Genomic DNA, 4342 nt, shown 5'->3' with positions numbered 1-4342 from the left:
ACCAGAGAAAGCATTGAGTCATGTGTTTATACCATTTTCAGTTTTACCTGTGTTTCCCTCTTCCTGTATACAACTCCCAGCAGACTATTCCAGACTCTCATCCCGCAGGAACTTCTGGTTTCAGAGCCAGAGTCTCCAGCCAGGCCAAGGAGGAAGGATGGGGACCTCAGGGGACTCAGGGAGCTGGAGCCCACACTTTGGTTAAACCTTCCTTTCCGGTGGGGACTGGAAATCCCCATTTCCTACCACATCCCCGGCAAGCTCTTCTGCAGGCCTTCCAGCTGTGCCGGGATGTGCCCGCAGCTTCAGCTCCCTCTGGGCCCCCAGCTCAATCCGGGAGGCCCTTTCCTCACGGAGAAGCGGAGAGATGCATGGGCCACAGTCAGACCAATGAGGTCAAGTCCCAATTCTGCCACTTGCCAGCTACAACTTAGCCAAGGTAACCTCTTGGAGCCTTGGTGTTGCTCTATTTAACGAGAGTGGGCTTCCCCAATCTCGCATCTTTTATTCAGTATCATGGCTGCCCTCAGACCTCTGGTGAAGCCCGAGCTCATGGAAAAAGGGACTAAGAAGTTCATCCGGCACCAGTCAGGTCAGTATGTCAAAATTAAGCGCAACTGGAGGAAACCCAGAGGCATGGATGTGCCCAGAAGACTCAAGGGCCAGATCTTGATGCCCAACATAGGTTACAGGAGCAACAAGAAGACAAAGCACATGCTGCCCAGTGGCTTCCAGAAGTTCCTCGTCCACAAGGTCAAGGAGCTTGAAGTGCTGCCGATTTGCCACAAATCTCACTGTACAGAGATTGCTCACAGTTCTCCTCTGAGAACCGCAGGGCCGCCCTGGAAAGAGCAGCCCAGCCGGCCCTCAGAGTCACCCACCCTGATGCCAGACTGCACAGCGAAGAAAACGAATAGACAGAGGGCTTATGTGCACAGCGTATTTGTGTTAATACAAAAAAAAAAAAAAAAATAGTGGCCCATTTAGGGGTAAAATGCCCTGCCATTTGCAATGGTGGCCTCCACACACGGGGAGGGTTCTGCTATTTTGGCCCACCTCCTCCCTCGAGCCCGAGTTGCCTAGGTTGGTTTAAAAATTAGACGCAACGCGTGTTAAGGGCCTGCTCATGGTAAGCACACATTGTTTTCCTATTAGGTCCTCCTTCCACCTTCCACGTCTGTCTGTCCTTCAGGGCCTAGGTCATCACTTCCAGTTTCTAGAACACCAGCCCGCAGGGCCCTGGACCTTTTCTAAGACGGGGATGCGCAGTAAGTCAGTAACGTAGGTCCCCCTCAACACACACACTGTATCTCTTCCTATACGTTGATTCATAGCCCTTGGTGCCTTAACAGACTTTGCAGATTTCAGAGTTAGCGTTTGGCGAAGAGGTTTTGTGTCACTTGATTGTCCTCACAGGCTCAGGACATCAAATGTTTATTGAGCGGACAAAGGAGCGAGCATAGTCACCTTCAACACTTGGAGAAGAGCATCGGGTGGGCTGGCCCAGTGCTAGCAGTGGGGGGCAGAGCAAAGCTCAACACTTGGAGAAGAGCATCGGGTGGGCTGGCCTGGCGCTAGCGGTGGGGGGCAGAGCAAAGCTCAACACTTGGAGAAGAGCATCGGGTGGGTTGGCCCGGCGCTAGCGGTAGGGGGCAGAGCAAAGCTCAACACTTGGAGAAGAGCATCGGGTGGGCTGGCCTGGCGCTAGCGGTAGGGGGCAGAGCAAAGCTCAACACTTGGAGAAAAGCATCGGGTGGGCTGGCCTGGCGCTAGCGGTGGGGGCAGAGCAAAGCTCCGGCCTGTTGGTGGTCTCCGGTGTTGATGGAGGAGAGTCAGCAGAGCCTCACCTCTGCCCTCCCTCTGCCCCCCTCCCCTCTGCTTTCCTTCCCCCTGTCTCCCCACGCCACATCACACATGAGCCCCCAGCTGTTTCCTGGGGGGTCGGGGGGCCCAGATCAGTTGATCCCAAGAACAGCACAGCCTCCAGCCCACTCTTCATTGCCCCGGGTAGGTCTGCCACCCCACTACCTTACCACCCTCAGCAGATGGTGACGGTCGCTCTTATATTTTTAAATGACACCCCGGTCCCACATGCTCCTTCTAAATTGCCGCTTTCACTGGGCGAAGAATTCTTTCCTTTTTTTTTTTCCTAGAATGGAATTTGCAACGTGTTTTCTCAACCCACCCCCACCATACTTGAGTGTAATGAACCCTGGGCATGCCTGCTTCTTCCAGCAAGCCTCGCCTGATCTAAGGACAGTCATTAACTTGTTATTCTAAGTAATCCTCTGCTGAAAGCTATGAGCCGCCTGTGGTGGACCAGAGCAGGGTTTTCAGGCACAGAAACATGGGGTTTGCTGGCTCCCAGGACAGACAGCTTCCCGGGAGGAGGGACGTGGCCCAGAGAGGCGGGCTTGCTCCCAGACGGAGAGATGTAGCCTTTGCAGATCAAGACCATTTGGGGTTGGCCATATTACATACTTTTGTCACTGCCTGGGGACTATTTCATCAGCCCCCCGACTCCCTAACATTTAGGTCACCATCGTCAACAGAGGCTTTCCCACCTGTCACCTCAGATCGACAGATTACATACCCTGCCTAAAATCCTGAAAACTGGCCCAACACCGAGTTATTAGACCTTCTCTGAGGCCTTCCTCACTTGACTCTCTCCTGCCAGTTCCTTCTCTGACCACATCCTCCGGCCAATCATCCCCTAATCCTGTTAAGCTCCTCAATGCCTGGAAATGCATGGGCACCCTGCTGTTCCCTGTGCCCACGCAACTTTCCAGAATTCACGGGAACTTTTCTGATAACGAATTCACGCCGACTTTCAAGGCAATTCACATCTCCCAGGCCGACTGTGCTCTTCCCAAACACCTACCTCCATCCCACCACCTAGCAGGCTGGAATTATTTGTGTTCATGTCTGGTTTTCCCTGCAGGAACCTGCTCCTTCATCTCTAGTCACCTAGAGGGTCTGCACCTGGTGGGTCTTGACCGCATTTTTGGTTAATGGAAGAAAAACTGACTGAATACACGTCTGAGGGAGTTGGGTGCTGTGATAGGATGCTGTAGCCCACAAAAGTAAAAATAGAATGCCACTCCAGGGTTCCAGACCTCTATGAGCATAGGAGTGTGTAAGCTCATAAAAATTCAATAATCCATAGTCAAAAGTGGTAAAAAAATATATATATAAAGGGACACAGGGCAGAGCTCCAGTCCTGGGCAACTTAAATCTAGTTTCCAGAAAGGACTTCCGTATGCACATAAAGGATTCACATTTCACAAGTCTGCGTGCTCCTGGCCAACTGGGCACCCAGATGCAGGGGAGGAGGCTATTCCCGCAGGCCAGGTGGTCAGGGAAGCTTTCCTAGAGAAGGTGGGGCTTGAGCTGGATCTTGAAGAATAGGCAAGATTCACAAATAAAGAGGCTTTCCAGGCACAGGGAACAGAATGAGCACAGTAGAGGCGTGGGAAAGTGAGTTCAGGAAACTGCCCCTAAAAAAAAAAAATTAATCTTAGTAAAGGGTTTGTGAGCTGAGAAGCTATTGGGGGGATTTTCAGATAATGTAAGGTTTTTGTCATGCTGGTAGTTTTAATTTCAAATGAGCTTAAGGCCTTGATCGAGGGCCACTCCACCAAATTTTCTCCTGACTGGCCGATGGTGCACCCCCAAACACAAGTGGTAAAGCAAATTGTCTCTTCATATTTTGGTTTTAATTTAATATGAGATATTTTTGCTTAATATTCTTCCATACCTTTTGCTAAAGTTTAAGGCAGCATAAGGTTCTGCCTTATGGAAAGAGCATAGGCCTGGCCCCCTTGGGTTCAGAGCCTGAGTCCACTTGAGGCCGTGAGTTCAACACTACCATCACCAACGGTTACCTAGTGTTGGTTTGGGTGCCAGGCACTGTTTGAAGCATTTTACAACAACCCTGTACTATTTTATCATCCCCATTTTCCAGATGGGGAAAACTGATGTACAGAGAAGCAATAACTTCCCCAGAGTGATCTGTAGCTAATAAGTAGCAGAGCTGGGATTTGAACCCACATCATTGGACTCCGGGGTCCTCACCCTGAACCGTTCCAAGCCTCAGCTCCTCATCTGGAAAATGAGGATAACAATCACTAAACGCTCACCGTCATTTTGACATGGCACAAAACTGTATCACTCCCTGAGTGCCCTTGAGAGTGAAAACAAAAGCCCCTTTAATGTTTCCAGAAGCATCACCTTCTCCTACTCCTACAGTGATTCAGATCCAGTCTAAGCATGAGCAGATTTTGCTCTTGGCTTTACCATTCCCTTCCCAAGCATGTCTGAGAAGCCATTCTGTGCACTTACC

At 50.8% G+C, this 4342-nt stretch overlaps 1 pseudogene; it reads left to right on the top strand.

Annotated features, from left to right (window-relative positions):
- The first annotated feature begins 516 nt into the window (after positions 1-516).
- On the top strand, positions 517-917 carry LOC113937030 (annotated as a pseudogene).
- Positions 918-4342: the final 3425 nt, after the last annotated feature.

The sequence above is a fragment of the Zalophus californianus genome, chromosome 8 (assembly GCF_009762305.2).
Source record: "Zalophus californianus isolate mZalCal1 chromosome 8, mZalCal1.pri.v2, whole genome shotgun sequence".
Lineage (NCBI taxonomy): Eukaryota > Metazoa > Chordata > Mammalia > Carnivora > Otariidae > Zalophus > Zalophus californianus.
The sequence above is the reverse complement of the archived record's forward strand: the minus strand, read 5'-3'. Positions and strand labels throughout refer to the sequence as shown.